Raw genomic sequence first — 23,563 nt, forward strand, 5'->3', positions numbered from 1 at the left:
CTCCCAGGGATCGATCCTGGGCCCCATGCTGTCCAACATCTGCATACTGCTCTGAACGACGGGATTGAAAGCACCCTCACCAAGTCTGCTGATGACACTAAACTGGGCAGTGAGGTGGACATGTCAGAAGGGAGAGCCATCTTATAGAGCGACCTGGACAGGCTGGAAGAGTGGGCTAGCAAAAACTGTATGAAGTTTAACAAAGACAAGTGTGAAGCCCTGCACCTGGGCTGATGTTATGGGTTTGTGTGGCACATTTTTTTTAGTAGGAGGGGAGGGGGCTTCAGGGGTGGCTCCTGTGAGAAGCTGCTAGAAGCTCCCCAGGCTCCACGTCCTGGTGGACAACAAGTTGAACAGGAGTCAGCAGTGCGCTGCTGCAGCAGCAAAGGCAAATCAAATCCTGGGCTGCATCTGCAGGGGCATTGCTAACAGAGACAGAGATGTGATCATCCCACTCTACTCAGCCCTCGTCACACCTAGAGCATTGTGTGTGGTTCTGGTGCCCGTAATTCAAGAAATATGGCGGACAGACTGGAAAGGGTCCAAAGGAGGGCCACAAAGATGATCAAAGGGCTGGAGAACCTGCCCTGTGAGGAAAGACTGAAGAAGTTAGGTCTCTTCCTGGAGAAGTCTCAGGGAGACCTCATCACAATATTCTAGTACTTAAAGCATGGCTACAAAGAAAACAGAGGCTTTCTCTTCCCAAGGAGTCACATGAAGAAGACAAGGGGCAATGAGTACAAATTGCACCAGGAGTGGTTTCATCTAGATATAAGGGAGAATTTTTTATAGTGAGAACAATCAATCAATGAAACAAACTCCCCAGCGATGTGACAGAGTCCCCATCATTGGACATTTTCAAGATGCAATTGGACAGGGTGCTAGATGATCTCATCTAGGCCCCCCTTCCCATGAAAAGTTGGACCAGATGGTCTTTTGAGGTCCCTTCCTAGGCTGTTCTACGAGTATATGAATTAATATCTGTCCTACACTATTTTTTCTTTCACCCACTCCATATCCAGAGTGAGATCTGGGAGCAGGATGGCCCATATGCTTTTGTGAGATTTTTTTTTCCTCCTCAGTGTGCCTGTTTCTATATATTTCTGTTAGAGAAGACAGGTTGTGTGTGTATGTGTCACATATAAATTAAATTTGCTATGACCCTTTATACATCAAGCTGTCTGTCTCACAACTAAGTTCCCATCCTGCTGTTGTCAGTTTTTCTCCTAATATCCATAGCAACAGTATTGTCTTGTCAATCAAATATTTCACAAGTTTTGAGGCCTGAAAGAATTATTAAAACATCTTCTCTGGCTTTGTGAAGAATACAAGCCCAAGAAATTTGTCCTGTTTCTCCTGTGATTAATCCAAAATGTATGTGAAACATGCCTTCCAGAAGAAAGACCTGTATATGGCCTGTAAAGCTTAGGAGGATAGAGCATTCGCCAAGACCATTGGAAGTTTTAGTCTATGTGAATTTTTTTCATATATTTAAGAATTCGTGTCTTGCTTCTAATTTGAATTTATGTTTTTTGCTTCTGGGCTCTGTTTCTTGTTATGTCTTTCTCCACTAAATTAAAGATCCCTTTACTACCTGATATTTCTCCCTGTGGAGATATTTAGACCGTAACAGAGTCACCTCCTGATTGTCCTTTTTTAAGATAAACAGCTTGAGTTCTTTATGTGTGATTAAATAACTCTTTCAGCACACAAAAAAACTAACAACTGAAAAGCATAAAAATCTTCCTCTCTCCTCCTCAAACATCCAGAAAAAAATACATGGCTACTCAAAAGGGAGTAGTTATAAGAAAATATAATAATCTATACAACAGTAACTAGTTAGACTCCAAATACAGAAGATAACCCAATATGGGTGGTTCTTTAGAAGACAGCTGAGAGGAGAGATATGAAATAAAGATGAAAATTTTGGATATAGATTTCTGATAATTAAAGAGAGGTTGCACAGTCCCTGTTCAGAGAAAAGGATGTAGTCATTGCTTAAAGAGTTGGTATAGAAAGGCCCAAGCATCGTTTATAGCCAAGTAGTCACCGTAAACAGAACAAAACATGCTGTGCAGAACTAGGGAGACTTCACCAACGATGGCTTGTATGTAACATTAAAAGAAATATCATAACTAAACAGTCATTCTGGGATTAGAAGTAATTGTCAACAAAGGTTGTGGAATTGTCATCAAAGAAGTTATTCCAGCCTTATTATGAGCTTTCAAGATAATACAGTGTGTTAGAAAACTACAGGGAATGATTGGAAAACACATAAGGTCCCTTTTGAAGCCAGAAATCCATGCTTAGCTATTTTAGCCAACATCAAGCAAGCTTCCTTCATTTGGATATAAGTAGAGTGATGATGTTGTAACATCTAATGAGTGTCAGTAAGCCACATTAAAACTCAGTGTTCCCAATGATCTGAAAGAACTTTTTTGTTGTTTGGTTTTTGGTTTTTTGGGTTTTTTTTTTGTTTTTTGTTTTTTAAATTAAAAGGCAGCAAATCAGCATCAAACTTGGACAATTATATTTGGGAGAAACTGTAGTCCCATCTTCCCATTGCAAACTGGGCATACTAGGTTGAATCAGAAAACATATGTGACAGTGTCACAGTAGTGCCAGATCAACAACTGCCTTACTATTGGGCATTGCACCACTGTTAGTAGTAAATCAGTGGAAATCAAACAACTAGCGGAGATCAGCAGGGGAATTCTAGATCTGCGATGCTATAAAACAAGGGGCTAGCCATGAATGATAGGTAAGGGGATGTTGCTGGTTGGAAATCCTGCTTCGCCGTGAACAGAGGGAATGCACCTCTTGTTCTGAGGATCAGATTCTCAAGGCTGCCACCCGCCTTCCAATCCTTATCAACTAGGTCACTAACTCAAAGACTTATCACTTAGTTTCTCTCCACTTTGCACATGTAGCTGGCCAACCTGATTTGTGATCCAGCAGGTATCCTGTGCAGGATACCCCAACAGGGGAGGGGAGGGACAGTTGAGACAGAAATGTAATGGGCCATCTGTGGGTATTAAGACTAGAAGAGCATTGACAGTTGAGATTAAGCTAAGGATGTGAAATTCCAGATTGCCAGAGACTCTACGTTTCTGTGTGCGTTGTTTAATAACATTTCTTTCTTTTTTATCCTTTAAGATTATGTTAAAGGATTAAATGGTAATTGTCTTTCCTTTGAATCAGGGCTTTGTTCAGTCTCTTACCGTCTGTGATTACAATGCTGATAACTCCGAACAAATCACAACCAATAAAAAACCGGTAGAAATACAAAACCAGAGCCATTTATCTAGTCACTTAAAATGGGACATGCCTTCCTGAATGTCTGATTAAGGTTTTACAAAACTGAAGCCACCTGTGGTCATTGCTCAGCAAGGATATACAGTGAGCAATAAGTACAAGTGAAATCCAGAAGGAAAGAAATTATACGATGCAGGAAATGAATGCTGGATGTTCTTGCAGCAATGGCTAAGGATGTGTCTTCCAACATCATGCTGCTTTAATCCATTTGAGATTCTAATCTAGTTGAGATTGGCTTCAGAAAATGGGAAATCCATGTGTCCATTCAAGCTGCGGACACTTCTGAAAGGAGTTTAAAAAAAAATAAAATGTGTATTTCTCATGACACCTATGCCTTTCAGCAGGGAATCACAGCATAACGGTACCCTGCAGTGCAGGCTTCAGCACTAAATTAGGTAATGGACATGATGGGTCTTCTATCACACTCTTGGATCAAAACAAGGCACTGCAAGGATGGACACTGTTTTCCTTTAAGTGGAGAAATTTATATTTGGACAGCCTAGGGTCAAATATTTATCTGGCTATGAATGTCTCAGTTACCAAGAATGAAGAAATTTATTTTTTTGTTACAGCCAGGAGATCCTGCAACTTAGAGAGGAATATTTTCTTTAATATATATGAATCAACTCAAGGGTTCAACCCAGTTGATTGTAGTACACGTAAATAAATTGCTGTGGTTTTAATTGTAGAGTGCAGAGTGGTATCCACATTTTTTTTTCCCAGGCCGTTAGAACTCACTGTAAGGCTGCTACAAACAAGAATTACATGAGATATGAAAAAGCCCAGCAAGAAGTCCTGAGTGTGAATTTTTTTCTTCCCTCAGGAAGAAGAGGAAGACAGACAGGAATGATCAGGATGTAATCACTTCACTGCTGAATGCATTTTTACATGTGAATTTAAAACACCAGTGAAGGAGGGTAAGATGCTGCAAGGTGAACTGGAGATGCTTTGGGGGGGGCTATGTTTGATCTTACAGATTTTGACACAGGAGCAGTAAACCCCAGCAGAGTGAGACACAAACCACAAAAGGTGCCCTGTGTCTTCAGATGTGCTCAGCTGACGTGAGTGAGGTCTCACATGGGAATGAGTGGACGCCTATACGAAACCACAAAGTGGTAGTCAAGCTGGTGGGGTCTGAACTGTTCCCTGGAGCCTACTTGGGGGGGTAAAACTGCAAATCTAAGTCACCCATGGTAATTTAATAGGGAAATATAGGGGATTTTGCTCATCTTTTTTTTCACCTTTTAACAGAAGATGAAGAATATCATGTGCTGCTAGGCAAATAGTTGCTTTTAATATTATGACACAGACATCTCAGCCAATTCAGAGAGAAATGCATGGGACATCCAAGAAGGGACTGATTCCCAGAAAGCAAGGTGCTCAACGTTTGCCAAAAATGAGGCTCTTTGGGGCACTCTTGGACTCTGTTTTACACAGGTGAAATATTGCATAGAAGAAATGTACGAAAATAAAACAACAAAAAAAAACCAGCAAAAAATTTGTCAAGAATATAGGAAAGAACAAAGAAGGTATAAGGCTTGCTTAAAATATCATGTTCTTGCATAACAGTAGGTCCTTTCCAACACCATGTGTCATTTTCAAAGACCCGAGAGCAAGATGAACAGATAAAGATCTCTATAACTATTTATTTTCTGTGTCAGAACTGAATTCACCATTAATTCACCATCTCTGTCTATATCTGGTCAATCCTCTTCAGCCACACTTCACTCTGAAGGAGATAGCCACAGCAGGCTTGGCTGGATGTTGTTTTAAAGACTAACTGAACATTTCTGCTTTCTTTATCCCCGTGACTGAAAAACATTCACTAGTTCTTCACCTCCTGCTGCTTCCTTTTCAAATCTTGCATCTACATCAAATTTATAAGAGAAGAGGAATTGGAAAATATTATTATTATTAATAATCTTTTTTGCTTTTGTTATTGCAAAATCATATTGTTTATGAAGCATTTTCAGAAGAAGCAGAAAGAGCCTAATCTAAAGTCAACATCACTTCTAATCTCACCAATGCTTTTATTTGAGGTGAAATAACTTGCCTGACAACAGGAGCAACAAAACAGTTTAAAATCTCAGAAAATGGATGGTTTCTAGTGCTCCATACAGAAAGCAGGTTCTACCTCTCTGACTTGTACACCTCAGCCAAACCTAAAATAAGTGACACTGTGCATGGCTTCTCATGTCTTTATGCTTGACAGGACTCCTTCCATGCTCTACGTTCTGGAAATTTATCATGTTTGGTGAAAATCTTGTTTTCCTACTTAGGAAACATCAAGAAAAAATATTGTGGGTGAAAGTATGTTGGGGTTATGAAGTAAGGGGAATCTGACAAAATCTAATCTCCCTGAAACAAATCAGAACATTTTTTTTTGGTTGTTATTTTTTAGGTAATTAATGGGTCTCAGTTGTCTGCAGCAATAGTTATAGCAATTAGTTCAGCTTAGCACAGGTCTCTAATTTCATACATCAATAACTGTTAGATCGGGGCACGATCACTATCAAGCTTAGTCATTGTTTACAACATATTCATCTTCATAAACACCTGACTATAAACAGAATCTTTCCATTGAGGTTTGCTTAAAAATATCCATCAGTATGCCTTAGAAATGCTGGGAAATACTGGGGGGAGAAAAAAAAATAGATCTTCTACAAAACTGAAAACCAAAATGTCAGTGTAAGACATTCATTTTTGTCTACTACTTAAGTAACTGCATGAAATAGAAACTCTACGATCCTAGGTCTTGTACAAGCAGAGTGAGAAACGGTTTTGTCCCAAAGAAGCTGCTGTATGGAGAGGCAAGGGTACAAAGTGAGGTTAAACACGGAAGATGTGTAAAGACTGGGGAGGGAATGGGAGAAACAAGAATTTCATAGGAACTTAACGGTGAAGACAGGAATGAAAATCAGGTGTTCACCTACAAACCATTAAAGGCCAGGATAATTTGGTCTCCAATCTTACAGGAGAGCTGTGAGGGAGGAAGAAATCTGAGGGAACTGTCACTTTGACTTCCTAACGGAAGAACTTGCACTGTCTATGTCCTCTACTGTGAGGAGATACTGACTCCACCAGTCTTCCCTATGAAGCAGTAGCGAGGATAAATCTACTTCAGCATGGGAGAAACTCATGTTGAAGGTAATGAAACACCATGCAAATACATTAGTTTCTGTAATGAGGTTTGCTCTTGGCTCCCTGAGAGTGGTAGCACTGACAGAGCATACCCAAGGAAGAACCTTGTACTATGAGCATAGATTCAGTGGGACTACTGCCACAGACTACACTGGTAGGATTTATTTATTTTTAGTTACACTACCTGGATTAAAAATAAATGTAAAAGCCTGTAGGGAGGATTCAGATATTTGTTTTTATGGGACAGGAAGAATATCCAGTGTTTAAGGAAGCAGTTGTTAACAATAAATAAGACTTAAAGTACATTTCTTTTACTGGCTAGTATAGCAGACCTGGGACAACACAAAATGGTTTACCACGACACTCCCACAGTTTTGTTATTTCGCATTAAGATAGCAGTTCAGCTTTGCTTTGGAATTTTTTAATGCGCCTAAAAAGTGCCCTAAAAAATGTGTGAGGCACATCTGAAGATAATCAGACATCTATCTCCCCTTGAGTTCATTAGATTTAGGCAACCAAACACATTGGATGTTTCCAGAGGTTCCTACTCCATATAGCTGTATTAGGAAAGTTACTCATTGTCAGAAGAGGTACTAGAAAAGAGGAAACAGAAAACACACAGAACACACGGTTTCCTCTTTCTCCTCCCCAAATGAGGAAAAAACTGTTAAGCTGACATTTGTGATAATGTATTATGGCAGGTGAATTAGGCAAAGAGTTAATTAAAATCTGAGAGTTAATTAATGAGATTCACTGCACATTAAAGATCATTACTCCATTTGAAAAGAGTAATTAGAGAGCAGTTTCTGGTGTGTTTTATTCTCCTGGGTGTTTTGCTGACATGCCACATAAGTCATTCAATGTTAAGCAAATAATCCACTGATCTCCGTATTTACTGTGACTATTATATAATTGTGGCAAGTTAAGCTGTAGCAGGGAGATTCCTCTTTTTAACAGATTTCCTCCCAATCACCTATTCATCTCTTTATCTGGCTCCTTATGTCCCTTAATTAAGTCATTTGTGATAATGATAATTTCCAAACCCCATTTTAACTGGTTGCTTTCACCCAGCAAACTAGGTTTTTTTCAAATCACCTCAGATAATAGAGCATGAGGCTCAAGAAATCTGTCTTATTGTGCTGCTGGCACTATTGTGTTGTGTGGCCATGGGCAAAGTCAGTTCCCATCAATTCCCAACCAGTTGTCAATGAGACTATAAACTTTTGCGACAAGACCTGTCTGATGGTTGGGATGTCAGTCAGGAGCCACAATAATCACTTATAGGGATAACTCTGAGCAAATGGTTAGTACTCAGTGAATAATGCCGCTTGCCATTTTCTAAGAAGCAGGTCCTTGGAAATTTCCAGCCTTGAATGAACATTGATTGCAACTGTTACTGCTGACAAATGCATGGTGGGTTGACGTTTCTCTCTCTGGTTGTACTAATTCACCCTAGATTTTGTCAGGGAAGCCTTTGACAAAGCAGTTTGTGTTTGCCTTCACACACTGGCATAGCAAATGTGTGAGTGGGGACCTGCAGCTCACTTTCAGATTCATTAGGGTTTGCCTAATTGTTATTTGTGCTGCCTTTATTCATAAATGCCCTGGAAGAACATTGTTTGCTTCAGTTTAAGCTTGACTTTTCATGTCTTGCCATCACCATCTGAGAGCACTGTTCCTCTTTCCCTTTATGGAACCCCTTCATGAACTTGCATTTCACAAACATTTTTCTACATCTGTCCTCCACCTCCTTACCCCAGCCAGACTCTACACCTTCCCTCTTCTCAACCTTGCTCTCTCCTTCACCTCCAGCCTTTTCAAGCTGTTACCTTTCTAAATCTGTACTACACTTCCAAATTCACCAGATGTTTTCCATCCAGCAGTACTCCAGGTCAGGGGCTGTTGGCTGCAGGACATGTTGTGCATTTCACATTTAGCTTCAGTAGATAATTTCAAGGCTTCTGCTATGAATGAGGCAGGTGCTTCTTGCAAGACTTTTTTCTTAATCTGAAGATCTCTTCAGAAATAAAATGAAGAATCAACAGAGACCTTACCTGTATAATATCTTAAACTGATGCCTGAAGTGAAAAAAGTTGAAGAAAAAATTAAGCAGCGTATTTTGGCCCTCTCTGCTTATGTAACAAAGTCCAGTACAGTCTCTTCTCTCTTTTAGTTTCAGGAAATTTTTTTTATTGTATCTCATATAGGAGCTAATAATTCAAAATGATTGCTGTCTTCTCTGTAGACCAATGATTTCCTAATTTTTCAAAAACGGCTGACCCCGTATAAATTTCCACTGGCAATACAGTGCTCTGAAGAGTAAACGTAAGTTTGCTGTCACCTGCTGTACTTCTTTTGTGGCTTTTTAAGGATTTTTCATAGTCCACAAGATGTTCCCCCATGCAGCCCTCTTACTACCCAGAAATCCCATAATTTGAAAACCTTTCCTGTGTGCCTCACATATACCAACGATGAGCATTTTCCACATATGGTAAAAAGTTGAATAACCAAAGCCAATGTTATTCACCTCTCATTCAAAAATCATGATTTAGCTCATGGAAACATAATGGAACCAATTCTCAGGTATTATGCCAAACTTTGATTTTTTTCATCTCACAATTTCTGTTCTGGCAAACTTGGCCTGTTTCTCAGAATTGGGTTTCATTTTTCCAAAGGGAGCTCTGATTCTACCGACAATTTTTGTTCTGCTTCAGAAAGCTGAGAGCTTGATTTATTTCAGGAAAGAGAAGATATAATAAAACATACCAGAAGGGCAGAAGCAGTAATATTTACAGACTAGTAAACATGTACAGGTCTTACTGTAGTTGATGGTTCCACTGAACTAGAATCCTTTCATCCTTCACAATCTGGCTACCTCCTCCCTGGATACACCTGATGATAATTCTGTATTAAATTTTCAGGCCATGCTGGGAATTAATTAAAAAAAAGATCTCTGGAATTAACACAATATGATATGTTACAAATTCTTAATAATCCACAAATTATATCCAGACAGCAGGACGACTGCTCTTCCCAAATGCATTAAGCAGAGAAACCATGGCACAGACAAATGGCTCATAAAATCATAGAATGGTTTGGGTTGGAAGGGACCTTTAAAAATCATCTAGTCCTAACTCCCCTACAATAGGCAGGGACATCTTCCATTACATCAGGTTGCTCAAAGCCCCATCCAACCTAGTCTCGAACACTTCCAGGGATGGGGCATCCACAACTTCTCTGGGCAACTTGTTCCAGTGTCTCATGACCCTCATCATAAAAAATGTCTTCCTTATGTCCAATCTAAATCTACCCTCTTTCATTTTAATACCATTACCCCTTGTCCTGTCACTACACGGTCTGGTAAAAAAGCCTCTCTCTGTCTTTCTTATAAACCTCCTTTCTATATTGAAAGGACACAATAAGATCTCCCTGGAGCCTTCTCTTCTGCAGGCTGAACAACTCCAACTCTCTCAGCCTGTCTTCATAGGAGAGGTGTTCCAGCCCTCTGATCATTTTCATGACCTTCCTCTGTACCGACTCCAACAGGTCCTTGTCTGTCTTGTGCTGGGGACCCCAGAGGTGGATGCAGTACTCCAGGTGGGGTCTCACGAGGGCAGAGTAGAGGGGGAGAATCGCCTCCCTACGCCTGCTGGCCACGCTTCTTTGGATGCAGCCCAGGAGATGATTGCCTTTCTGGGCTGCAAGTGCATATTGACAGCTCATGTCCAATTTTTCATCCACCAGTATCCCCAAGTCCTTCTCTGCAGGGTTGCTCTCAATCCCTTCATCACCCAGTCTGCACTGATGCTGAGAATTGCTCTGACCCAGCTGCAGGACCTTGCCCTTAGCCCTGTTGAACTTCATGAGATTTGCATGAGCCCACTTCTCAAGCCTGTCAAGGTCCCTCTGGTTGGCATCCTTTCCCCCAAGCGTATCCATAGCACCACTCAGCTCGGTGTCATGTGCAAACTTGCTGAGGCTGCACTCAATCTCACTATGTCATTAATAAAGATATTGAACAGTAATGGTCCCAATAACGACCCTGAGGGACAATAATTGTTACTGATCTCCACTTGGACATTAAGCTGTTGACTGCAGGTCTGTGGATATGGCCTTCCAGCCAATTCCTTACCCATCAAATAGTCCATCCATCAAACCCATATCTCTCCAATTTAGTGACAAGGGTATTGTGTGGGACTGTGTCAAAGGTCTTACAGAAGTCCACGTAGATGACATCAGTTGTTCTTCCCTTAACTACCAACACAGTCACTCCATTGCAAAATGTCATCAAATTAGTCAGGCACAATTTGCCCTTTGTGAAGCCATGTTGACTGTCTCTATTCACATCTTTGTCATCTATATGCCTTGACATATCTTCCAGTAAAATCTGTTCCATGATCTTACCGGGCACAGAGATGAGACTGACTGGTCGGTGGTTCCCAGGGTCCTCCTTTTTACCTTCTCAAAGATGGATGCAATGTTTCCCTTTTTCTAGTCACTGGGGACTTCTCCTTGCTGCCATGCCTTTTCAACTATGATGGAGAGTGTCTTAGTGACTACATCACCCATCTTAGTGACTACATCTCCCAGTTCCTTAGTGACTACATCACCCATCTTAGTGACTACATCTCCCAGTTCCTTAGTGACTACATCACCCATCTTAGTGACTACATCTCCCAGTTCCTTCAGGACCCTGGGATGGATTTCATCGGGTCCCATGGACTTGTGTATGTTCAGGTTCCTCAGATGCTCTCAAACCCATGATGATTCGTTCCTACGATGGGTGGGACTCCATTCCTCCAGTCTTTGCCTTGAGATTCAGGGACTCGAGAGACGGGGGAAAAGCAATTGCCAGTGAAAACTGAGGCAAAAATGTTGTTGAGTACCTCAGCCTTCTTCATGTCAGTTGTCACCAGATTCCTTGTCTCATTTATTTTGAGGGTATATTTTCTTTAATGTTCCTTTTCTGACTAATGTACCTGAAGAAACCCTGTTATTCTTCATGTACCTTGCCAAATTTAGCTCCAGCTGTGCCTTAGCTTTCTTGATTCTATCCTTACACTCCCAAACAGTATCCCTATATTCTTCCCAAGATGTGTGTCCCTGCCCATGCATTTTCTTCATATGTTTCAGTACAATCAGGAGGTCCTTACTCAGCCATGTTGGTCTCCTGCCTTCCGTATCCAATTTCTTGCACGTTGGAATCAAAATTTCTTGTGTTCTAAGAAAAATGTCTTTGAATGGCTGTCAGCTCTCTTCTGTTCCTTTACCCCTGAGGGTAGTTTCCCAGTTCAACTCGCATTCTGTCCCAAGATAGTTAAGAGGCAGCCAGGACTGGTATTCAGTCCCAGAAGGGTAGATTTTCCCAGCTCCCACAGTGAAGAGACAGATCCCTTAAACTCAAAAGCTTGGTTGTTCAAGGTATTTAGTACTTCATGAAGGTTGATTTACAATCAATTAGGGCTAAAGAAGGAAGGAACAGCTTCTGAAAACAATTATACAAGCTTTTCTAGTGAATGTGGATTATTATCTTTCAGCCTGAACTATCAGCCAGATCCCAAAACTATGAAGCAGCAGATAAAATACATGCTTTTCTATCAGATCATTAAAACAAGAAAGGATAAATATTTGAGTCAGTTTTAACATCACTATTTCCATCAGTTGTGCTTCTGATAATATAGCGAGATACTATTAAAGAGCACTTAAAATCATGATGTTTCCGTTGTATTGCAGAAAGCTGTTGAAGGGTACTAGAGGCAGTGATGGCACTTCTAGGTCTGGAAGTTCCTTCATAGCAAGCCACCACAGGCTGAAATATTATTCTAGAGGGTTATGACACAATTCTGGCTCTGTCCTTGTAATCGTTCCTAGGAAACCGCTGTTGGCCACTCTGAGACATAAGAAATGGGTTAGGTAGATCTTTGGTCTGACCTAGTGCAGTTGTTCTCAGACTATATTCCCCTTTACTAGCTACCTGTGTGAGGTTTTGGCAGCAGTAGCCAAAGCCGGTACCTGTAGAAGCTGGGACACTGGAAAGTGATAGAAGGATGCTCAGAAGCTGAAGGGGCAGGTCACCTCTGCATGTATGAAGGTAAGGCAAGCACTGAGATTTCAGTACTTGCACTTCCACACAGGAGTTTTAACCCCATCATTGAGCTGAGAAGGCTGACATGTAGTCCTTGAAATATTTAGTTCCCTGGTGATATAGCAATGCTACATCATGGTGCATGAGCTACATGACTCCCCATGGTAGGATAACATCACAGGGCCACCAGCAGGGATATCATGGCCTGGAGCTTGCCTTCTTTTACCTTGTCAGGCTATAGAGATGGGTCTTGTTGCTCTTGGCCACACGAAGATTTTTGGCATGTAGCTTGTAGAAGCATCTTTGCAGCATGCAACATAATTTCTTCCACATTCGAGAAGAGATAAATTAACTAAAGACTATTACGATTTTGCTTGAATGAAGACAGAAACCATCAAGTACTGCTGGACAACATCCCAAAACAGCTCTTGATGTTACTCTGCCATCCTAGTCCTTAAGTCCTGCATACAGCCCTGTCTCAGTCTCTAAGCTCTAGCTGGACATTGTATGACCATAAGTCTTCTAGTAGCTCTTTGGTGCTAAGGAAGGCTGAGAAAAGTGATAGCTCCACAGGCAATGAGAGTCCTAAAAGGCTTTACCACAGAAATACTGGCATAGCTTATTACCAGTGCAAATGGGAGACATAAATGAAGTCACCCAGATTCTGAAACATTCCCTGTTGTCATCCTGCTGACAAGAGAGAAGGTGCAGTTCATTGACTCTGAGGATGTGGCAGACAAGTAGGATATAAAGAAAACATCATAACACTCATTCCTCCCTCATATTTTCATGTCTGACTCTAAGCATCCCTATCTCTCCAATGCTATGCTTAAGTGGTAGCAATTGCACGCTCAGGCAAATCTAAATGAAGAAGCATTCAGCCATGCTAATACTCAGAGAATCTCCCTGTCTTTGGGACTTCACTCAAAGCAAACTTTTATTCCTTCTGTGATCCTTGCCCAGATCTGCTCTCTCCTTTCCTTTCATGAGAGTGCAGAAGGTACATGAAAATTTAAGCAGAGGCATGATCAGTCTGAATGAAGCTCTATGTATCTTGATGGTAGCCAAAAGAAAATACTTCAGGAAATATGGTGGAAGAGGGAAAGCACAGAATGAGAATGTCCCCACAGTGTCCTCCTCCCAGGATCCAGCTACCTGACTTAAGGACTGTCTGATCTATAGCACATCTAAGTTAAATGAAAAAAGTTTGTGTTAAAAATAACACAAGCTTTCTGGGGCAGGGATCCAGTTTTCATTCAGCCCGTGTGGGCCAAATTCTGATTTGTCATAAAAATTATTTTTGGTAATTAAAAATGGGCCTCTGTTTTCTGCAAACACTTTTTTCTTTTTTTTCTTCTTTTTAACCTTTCCATTCCTCAGCATGGCAATTTTTGATTGATCCAAAACACCTTGTAAATCATCAGCTGCTCACAACCAATCTCTTATAAAAACTCCCAATGCTTTATTTGCAATGTAATCTATTTGCTTTCCAAATGTACCTGCTTCTCTTTTACTTTTTTCTCTTTTCCTGTCTTACTTCTTTTTTTTTTTTAACTCATAGATGGCTCAAAGCATGAATTAGTTATAATCTTCTCATCTCTCACATCTTTACTTATCAAATGGAGGCACAGCTCTTCCCAAGTGCAATGGTTTGTAAACAGTGCCAATTAGACTTCTGTTCTGCTCCAAGCCTGGGACAGAGCAGAGAGAGAGAGATGTGCTGCATTACAAATGGGACTTACTAAATTACGCACGCCAAGACTCTATAAAAGCCTTATCAAACAAAGTCAGTGAGGGGAAAGAAAGAGACCTAATTATCAGGCAGCACCAGTAAATCAAAAGGAGCAGCCAAATGTATTTTAAAGTCAGATAATTAAGCCATGGTCTAGTAACAGGGGGATTCCTGCCTGCATGTTCGAGACTTTTTAAACCCAAGTTTAAAGGCAAAAAGCGGTCTCATATGTAAGTTACCTTTATTATTTCATCCTCTGGTGAAGAAAAAAATCACAGCAAAATTCCTTGAGTACTTTATAAGAAAAAGACAAACAGATCACAAAGGGCAACCTGCCATCTTGATTGTCTGACAATTTTTAAGTGAGTGGTTCTGGCAAACATTTTGGGAGAATTAGACAAAATGTTTTCTTTTGTGTGGTTCTTTGAAATGTTGCTGCAACACAACATTTCTGATGCAGGGGACTTTAAAAAAAAACCAAACAGTTTGCATATCAGTCAATATATCAAGGTAAATCTGTTCCTAAATCACTTAAACATTTGAAAATTTTCCCAACTAAGCATCACTGGCTGTAAAGAGCTATGTGTGAATGAAGGTATTTTCACTCCACCCTTTCACTCTGGATCATAAGTCCTGCTCATGGGGGACTGGGATGTCAGGAGAAGACAGAGACCAGGAAAAAGGAAGAAAAGCCCAGAGAAGAGAGACTGAACAGTGCTTGTAGGGAGTATTCCTTCTGTTCAGTTTCCCAAAGCTATCAATTTCCTTAGTCTGGATAGGCAAGAATACATCTGACCTACATGTACACCACACATCCCATCTGAACACACGCAGTAAAGCTGTTGTGTTCATGATAATAGCAACTGTGCCTTAAGTCTGATGTATCTTGGCAGCACTGGTCACTTTTCTCATTTATTTCTGCTCTCTTGTCCAAGAGACTATGCTACTGTCATACAAGTCTGGGAGAGACCTATTCACTGAATATCCTGTAGATTTGCAGTGTTGTAACAAATACTTAGATAGAAACACGTATATCTACCTTTTTATTTTAAATACCTTTTCTTATTTCTTCTTTTCTTTTTCATCCCCCCTGAATTTCTACACTTTCTGAGACACCAAGCTCTACCTCTCCGTATCTGACAACTCAGAATAGAAAATGTCAAGTGTGGATACTGATGAAACTCCTGAAAGCTGTGCATTGCAACACAAGCCCGTTGAAAACACAGTTTTAAAAGCAGCACTCAGAGCCTGAGTGTGTGCTGCTTTCAACATCGGTTTTCAAAATTGTCAAAGAATATTTAGCAAGAGGCTTTTATACATAAAAAAATAAATATTGGCAGGAGGCATACAAATTACTAGATATTGGTTAGGGAATCTCTAGAGCTGTGTTAAGTTAGCAGTTTAGCATCAAATTACATTTATTTTTCCCTTCTATAGGATATACTCGTGCATAGCTGAGAATATTTAGAAATGTGTTTGCATTGTAATATGTGGAATAAAGCAAGCCAGAACTCCATTATAGTTGTGACACAGTCATATTAATGAATTCCAAAAGGGTACAGAAGGTAGAAGATAACCTGTGATATGAATAAGAATACAAATACTATTTTGTTTTCACAGTAACCACACCAGATTTCTAGACATGCTGAAAATGAGCAGCAGTCATAAAGGTGATTTTAACATCTGCTTTGTATGAAATTGAGTTTTAATGATATACCTTGTAACCTCAAGAAAACAGTGTAAAATGAAGGTGGCTGGGGATTTTCTATGACTGGGGTGGGGGATTGCTTATGGTAGGAGAAGACTTCACCCTTCATTACACATGGATAACTGGCTATAATAAAAGTAATTTTAGATTTTTATCACTGATAACTAAATTTCATCCCCATCCATGCTAGCTTCAGGATGTCACTTCAGAAATGAAACTGAAAGCAATATATTAAAAAAAACCCCAAATAATAAAAAATCTTCAATTCTAGCTGTGGTCTCATTACAGAGTCCAATTCTCAGCAAGGATAGCTTTCTCTAGCTAAAATCTCTCGTACTGTGTTAAGGAATTATGTGGAGAATTAAATGTAGGATTCTAGTTCTATCCATTCTCTGTCACTGATTTATTGCCAGCTCTATGGCAAAGCACTTCACTTAACTGCATAAAAGGAGAGGGGGGGGTACCCAGGTGTCCTGGTTTAACCCCACCAGCAACTAAGCACCACTCAGCCGCTCACTCACTCCCCCTCCATCCAGTGGGATGGGGAGAGAATCAGGGAAAAAAACCTCATGGGTTGAGATAAGAACAGTTTAATAGGACAGAAAGGAAGAAACTAATAATGATAATAGCAACAATAATAAAATGACAATACTAATAATAAAAGAATTGGAATATACAAAACAAGTGATGCACAATGCTATCGCTCACCACTTGCTGATCGATGCCCAGTTAGTTCCCGAGCAGCAATCTGCCCCCCCAGGCCAACTCTTCCCAGTTTATATAGTAGGCACTTCTGCACTAGTGTTCTTAGCACTACTTCAAGTGGCACATCTCTGGTCTTAACCGCTGCCCCCACATTCCTGGAGGGTGAGATCTCACACGTTAGGTTCAGATTCTAAGCAATCTGGAGACCCAAGTGTTAAGCACTTTTTAAAGTTCAAGAGTGGGTTGAGTACCCATCTAGTCATAATCCCAGAGAAAATCCTTATGCTGGAAATGATCGCTATCAATGCTCCAGCTAAAGCACAAAGGTTTTGCAACAGAGTGCAGCAAGCTCTGTTATCAGCTTTGATGGGAAATCAGCTCCTATTCTTTGTGCACACTCAGCATCTTCCCGGAGGGATTCACAGTTAAAAAAATTCACCACTGAGATGGACTATTTTACACTACATGATAACACAATATCTACGAGATGGAGCCACCATCTAGATGAAGGCATCCAAGCCTCCATTTCAAAGCGTAAATAACAATTCAGAGCTACAAGAAACAAAGGAGCTACGTGCAGGAAAACAATTTTCGAAGTGCTAGCATAAAAATAATGAACCCAGGGAAAATGAAATTAGAAGCAAAAGGAAAACCAGAGGGGAATATAGCAAGGAACTATAACAGGGATGGGAGATCACAGTTAAAATAAAATAGGCAGCAATTTAAAAGTAGTTTAAAGCTCCTAGAAAGTTGTGGGAGAAAAACATAATGATGGTAGAAAAAAAATAAAAGTGATAACACAAAGTAGGAGCTGTGGGCATAAAATTAATGTATTAAAAGTATTTATATCTTTATACTCTACATAGAAAGAGGGCCCATTTCACAAGTGATAACACATACTTAGAGAATTTTCCCCATAGTATGTCTGCTGAGGTCATGGACTGAAAACTGCATTCTGCATGTAATTGGAAGTGGAATAAGGAAGTTGCAAGGCATGGTTTAAATCTCCTTCCACCTCCTATGAAGGTGTCCTAGACCCCATTGCCTATCCCACTGCATGATGCCTAGTAGAATTTTCAGTATTTAGTAATGATTGATTGGGCTTGGTAGAAATAATAGGTAAGAGCAAGTTTGAGTAACCTAGGGGATGCAGCACTCATCTGGGATGAGGGATACCTAGCATCTAGTCTGAAACAATCAGTCGTACATTTACATGTAAATGGTCATTGTGTTAATTATTGTGCACTTTATATCCAGCATTATTGTCATTAATTCTTCCTCTGGTCAAATTTTAAAAGTCAAAACAGCCTGTGCTCCAGTTTTGACAGAGACATTGCCAGTGCCGTGACAGTTCTCCTGGTAGCGCTAAGTAACAGACACGAACAGCAGAGAGGTGAAGAATTGAAAACACACATCTATATTTTGCTTTTCCTCTTTCTATCTTCCTTGCTGCAGATGTTCCTTTTTGTGTCCCATGTTTGCAAGTAACCACACGCATGTTTATCCAGGAGAGCTCAGATATCTCTCACTGGATTTGCTCTTTGCAGAGCTGAGAAACACTCCTTCCAGCTGGATGGAAACTACTTTGGCAAGATGATGCTTCTCAAGAGAGATATCTGGAAGCTTTTTCTGTCCACTTAGTATTTGTAAAGACTAAGTACTAAATACTAAGTACTTAGTTCTTACAAATGTAAGACTCCTGATTGAAGCACTGGTCCAATATTTCCGGACGGCAGGAACTCAAGTGCTGAATTCAAATTTCAAGGGAGCCAGAGACTCTCCTGTGTATTGTCAAGGTACTTTCATACACCTTTCTGAGTTCAGAAGGAGGTAAAACTTAGGTGGTAACTACCATGGCAGATTCCTTCACATTTATTGCACTTTTGGAAAGCTCCATTCGAAGTGAGATGATAAAATGACATAAATTGATTTTGTAAGATATTTGACATGCAATAACAGAACTGTTGCTGTAAACAGTATGGGAGAAATCTGGGAAGATGGCTATGTTGATCGAGCAGTTTTCCACCAAGAATGCTTCAGGGTCAAAGAACGCTAAGGACTGGAGAATATAATTTATGTCATGGATTAGTGATAGCCTTCCTTGTCATAAACAATAACCTAAATAAACTTCATCATCGTAGTATTCCAAGCTCATAATATTAGACACCATTGACAGTCAACAACCACAAATGAAATGACTGAGAATTGGCTAGAGAAGCGGACCACATGGAAAATCTAATCTGTTAAAAAATGACAGGTCAGACTGATAAGCAAGAGTCAGAAACCTGTCAAACTTACCAAAGCCAAACTCAACATATTCAAATTAATCTTTACCAGTGACCACTGCATGATAGCTTCTATGACCATGACTCACTGACTCAGGAGTCATGTTGCTTTAAATGCTGTCTGTGTCTTCCTTGCATTTGTCACTTTGACAACGATTTAAATTGGATTAAGCATGAATTAATATACAAGAAGTCCAGGAAATCATTAGATACAAAGTGTTTCTGGTGTACAGGATTAATTTAAAGAGCAGCAGTGTATGTGCCAATATAATTAACAAAGTAATGCCATAATGCCAGTTAGTACTTTCCTCAAGTGAGAATTTTATGCTGCTACATTTCAGCGTGGAAAAACTAATTTACTGCGTGTCTGCAACAAGCAACAATAAAGCTCATGTTTGTTTACAAATAAATCTTCCAAGGAAATGAAATGCTTGGGAAATTGCAGGTAATGCCTTTCCATTGTTGAGTGCACATTGAGGGCTGTGATTTAGAGATTACCGTGGCCTTGCAAAAATAGCACTCAGAGTGGAGCAAGAGTTAATCAGCTACAACAATAATTGAGGCATCGTCTCTGCAGCAGGGCTTGAGGTAGCAGGAGATTGTTAGAAAATACTGAATGGTCATTGCTCCATAGTAGTCATAGGTGGTGGCCCATAGCAGGGTTCAGGAGGTAATGCTGGAATTAAAGAGCAAAACATGATTGCATGAACTTCTGGGATTCTGTGTATTTCTCATGTAGGCAAACACCCATTTCACTTGGCAAAAATCCTCCCTAAAATAAGAGGATAGCAAAGCCTTCCAAATATAGAACGGCAGAGAGAACTTGCTTCCCCTGAAGCTTTAAGGACCTTCTCAATACAGGAGCCAAACTTCCCCCTTTGGTACATGACAAAGTTCTCCAAAAACACTCTTGCTGAGCAGGGAGATGTCAAGAGACTCTCAGAAACTGAGCTCCTTTTTTAAGGACAGCACATCATGATGCTACTTCTTATACCTTTGCTAGGGACAGTTTCTTTATATTACATTCAGCAGCTACTGAAAAAAAAAAAAAGAAAAGAAGACTCCTTGAACTGGGCCTAGGATGCAGCATTCCCCTCCAGAAAAGATGTGACCATTTACAGAGCAAAGTCACACTTCTGTCTGGAGTTTTTCTCCCTGTCTCTCTCACACAAACAATTTTTTATTTATTAGCCGCACAGTGAAGAAATTCTTTTTTTTCAAGTGGGGATTAGTAAACTCTCTTGGATCAAACCCTTACCTCTCCCTGAGTGCTCCAACTTTTATACCACCTCATAAGCAGCAGTTTTTTCTCTCTGTATGGATTAAATGGATGAGAACCATAAATGTACTTTACAAAATGTCTCATCCTGTTGTTACCTGTTAAACCTGTTTTGAGAATGCACAAATGCAAAACTTAAGCGGACGAAAACCTTCTTCCTGGGATGCAATTTTGCCCAGAAGTTCAAACTGGGGTATGTACATCTGAGAAAATCCTAGGAAATCAACTGAAATTGCTTCTGTGATGTTACTACAAGCAACACCCTAAAAAATGCAACAAAAAATCCCAAGTTCACACTCATGTTACATTGTCTTATCTTAATAGAATCTTTCATCAAGAAATAAAATAAACAGCTTAAGCTTTTTGTCCTTTTGTCTTTCCTCTGTGATTGGCTTCACACACTCCCATCCTCAAGAGTTTGCAGGAGCTCTTCTGCCCTCTCTTACTTTTCACATTTCACGTAGCCAGCTACTTCCCAGTTTAATATACTGTCATGAATTTTGTTGCCGAGATGTGTTGCTTACTGTTTTATCCTGATGGTAATGTCAATACCTCGGTACTCTGGTGGATTTATGGAACAGGCTGCAAATAGCAAGGTTCCCTTGGCAATGAGTGGGCCAAGCTCTTTTCCATGCCCTCAATTCCAGTAAGTCTGTGCTATTAATCCACAGGATGGCTTGAGCTACTATAAGCTTAAAAAGACACGCAGGTATTTTAGGACATTTGAACATTTTTGGTCCAACAGTTTTCTCATGCTTTTCGAAGGCTATTTCAACCTTAGGAAAGCAATGTTTAAATTAAAGCTCTTTTATTTATTTATTTTTTTAATTAAAACCTGAAGGGAAACATCTGCTTCCAGTTGGTGCAGGCCTGCTGAACTGTAATTAAAGTGAATAGTGAATTTTTACTGGAACTTGGGTTAGCTTGACCAAGAGATATCTCAGGGCCCTATCATCACAGCATCTGATCACTTCAAAATTTTTAATGTTTTTATTCTCACAGCAGCCATCTGAAGTAGAACAGCATTTTTATCCCTATTTGGCACTTAAGATTACACTTTCATGCATGTAAAGGCAACACAGAAACTGTAATGAGAAGGAGACGTGCATAACATAACAGGACACACATGGAGCCATGAGGTTGCTGATGTTCCAGAGTGAAATCAAACCTTTGTGTCAAAAGCATATACAAAGCATAGGAAAAGATGAGTGCCCCAAACCAGTTTCTCAGAGTTGACATTCTGAGACTGGAGCTGCCAGTAGGAAACACTGAAAACAGGGAGAAGTACACTTTAAACCCTGCTCTTCTCTGGACCACTTCGCTCCAAAATCTGTAAACCATAGCCCAAATTTCTCTCTTAAAAGGCAGTCCTACCCTTTCCTTAAACAAATAAATACATACATACACTTCTGTCTCCAAAAATCCTATGGTGGCATATGATTTATTCACATGGTCGATATGATTTGAATACATAAACTCACTTTGAAACACACAGTTAATTCTGCTATTGAGCAAGTTCACATGTCTCACCTCCCAGTTCCCTTTTGGCAATCTGAAGCAGGAGTGCTTCCAGCCTTTTTAGAAAAAAAGAAAAAAAAAATTACCTTCCCAGGAAAAAGAAGGAAAAATTAATCAGAGCAGATGGAGAAAAAGGAAAAGGAATAAAACAGGAGAAGAACTGTTTGGATGAAGACTTTCACCTGAGCTAGGCTGGACCAGATGCGTAGAAATGGCCCAATCATTCAATAAAATGGATTTAAATTCCAAAAAGACCTTCACTGATCAATTTCAAAAGATAAACTTTCTTCCCACAAAGCTGGAAAGCCATCTCTCTTCCAGTGAAACTTCCATTATTTCCTATATGTGTTAAGCTGGAAGGACAAAGAATTTCTCCCTCTTATCCCTCAGAATACCTAGCACCTGATTTTTGGAGCAGATAATCCAAACCTTAAGACATTTGACTAACCTTGGTAAAGGAAATTAAAGGCATCTGGTTCTCTCACATCTTGTGTGAATGTCCTCTTCCCATACAAAAGGTCCAGTTTCTTCACCCACACTTAAACAAAACAAAATATGGTGGACATCACCATATTCTGGGGAGAACTCAGTCCGATTGGGATTTTTCCTGAACTGAGCTACTGACTTGATGGGTGGAGGGCTCTCCAGTCTCTAGTCTTAGACAAAATTTGGCATGGGATAAGAAAATGGATCCTCTGCTGTACATCTGGGCATTCAGAGAAGAAGAGAAGTATCTGGGAAGATTAGTAGTCAAACCCTCATCTCTGCAGAATGAAGTTGCCGGGAGAAATTTCTGGGCTTAGGAACTTTGAAGTTTGGTGGAATAAAAGCATCTAAGATAAGCTTATCTCTTCGGCTCTTGCTCCAAGTCCCACTGCAACCAGGAGTGAAGAGAGCTTGGCAAATTTTCTCCTGAACAACATGCCCAAGGACACAGAATTTTGTGGTGGAGGAAAATCCCATTCTCTGAAGCACGTATGTGTCACTTTAACCTCTGAGCCAGCCTTCCTACAACCTTTAGAAGGAAATTGAATTAGCACATGGAATGGTTCCTTAAAATAACTGCTCTTCTGCAAGGAGACTCTGAATTCCCCCTCGCAGCAAGTCAGCATCCACTCAATGTCACCTCCCTCCTGCTCTCCTGTGGTTCAAATGATTGTGCTATTCCTGGAAGAGATGTCTTACCATGAAAGCATAGGTTCATATCCTACAGAGTGTTGAAGACTCTTGTGGAGCAACTCTCTTAATTATTATTTACATCTGTTCTAAGTATTTAAGAGAAAGCTATGGATATTTATAGTATGTGCATGATAACAGGTGGTACATATTGATTCTTCGGTCGTTTCTATTGTGGCTCTGTGAAGCTGCTTTACCTGCATATTGCAATTAATGCAGAAATCACCATTGTAGCAGCTTCACGGTTACAGTGCCAACATCTATGGAGCTTTTTCAAGGAAGCAAAAAAAATTGATCTCATGCCCTTTTTTAAACAGACAATCGTATTTAATATGCCCAGAGACAGCAGAGCTCTGCCTGGGGTTAAATTGAAGGCTGTGAGGACACTTGCTTTGTTTTTCCCCTTTACTTTTCCCAAAAACTGTTGCCAAATCCAGAGAGGAAAAATCTCATAATGCTTATATCTATTACCAAGGAGAAAGGAGAATCTAATTTATTATGGCAATATATCTCATTTAATACACTTGGAATTTCTTGCCAATGTTTCAGATTAGGTAGATTAGGAAGCATAAAAAAAAAAAAGCAACAAGGTGAAGGAAAAAAAGAAAGTCAAAGAAGA

The sequence above is a fragment of the Harpia harpyja genome, chromosome 5, assembly GCF_026419915.1.
Source record: "Harpia harpyja isolate bHarHar1 chromosome 5, bHarHar1 primary haplotype, whole genome shotgun sequence".
In the NCBI taxonomy this organism is placed as follows: Eukaryota; Metazoa; Chordata; class Aves; order Accipitriformes; family Accipitridae; genus Harpia; species Harpia harpyja.